At 36.0% G+C, this 670-nt stretch overlaps 1 protein-coding gene across 1 annotated transcript in view; it reads right to left on the bottom strand.

The window, feature by feature from the left end:
* LOC103907664 (collagen alpha-1(XV) chain) overlaps positions 1-670 on the bottom strand; it is a 165,339-nt gene that overhangs the window by 108,682 nt on the left and 55,987 nt on the right. The gene's annotated exons all lie outside the window — the stretch shown is intronic.

Raw genomic sequence — 670 nt, 5'->3', positions numbered from 1 at the left:
GGTCTGTAACAGACTCCCAGCAGGATATCTGCCTTGTTGGCCTTCCCCCTCATCCTTACCCATAAACACTCGACTGTATCATCATCACAATCGTTGAGCTCTAGTTCATTTTCTCAAAGTTGTTATAGACAAAAGAAAATTATGCGTTATGAAAAATCACAGTTTTAGGGGCTGCATAGTAGAAAAAAAAGAGATTCCCACACACAGATAGTTTTAAGTATACTATGTTCCCAGGAAGAAATGCTACATGTAGTCTTATGAAAACTATCTAATGGCAAATGACTTTGAAATCTCTGAGGCACTGAGGATAGATAAAGAAGTGTTTATAAGAGTACTCACATAAGGGTCATCATCTTCACAATGATCTTCAGTAGCCCTTGGGTCAGATTTGATTGTCAGATGTTGAATTGAGCCCTACATGAAACAAAAACAGTTCAAGGAAGTAATATTTTAAGTAGCATGTGTGAAGGGGGGATGGAGGGGTGGGAATTAAACAAATCAACAAAAAAACCCCAGACTTTGTTCTGATTTGCTTGGAAAATAATCTGAAGCATAAAATTTTATGATAATAAACCCAGTTTAAAAATGTAAATATGTTCTTATGTTTTCCTTTTGGAAAATGTAGAAAAAATTGAAGTTGCCAGAATACAATGACTATCATGTCCCAGTG

The sequence above is a fragment of the Aptenodytes forsteri genome, unplaced genomic scaffold, assembly GCF_000699145.1.
Source record: "Aptenodytes forsteri isolate BGI_AS27 unplaced genomic scaffold, ASM69914v1 Scaffold250, whole genome shotgun sequence".
NCBI classification, from domain to species: Eukaryota; Metazoa; Chordata; class Aves; order Sphenisciformes; family Spheniscidae; genus Aptenodytes; species Aptenodytes forsteri.
The sequence above is the reverse complement of the archived record's forward strand: the minus strand, read 5'-3'. Positions and strand labels throughout refer to the sequence as shown.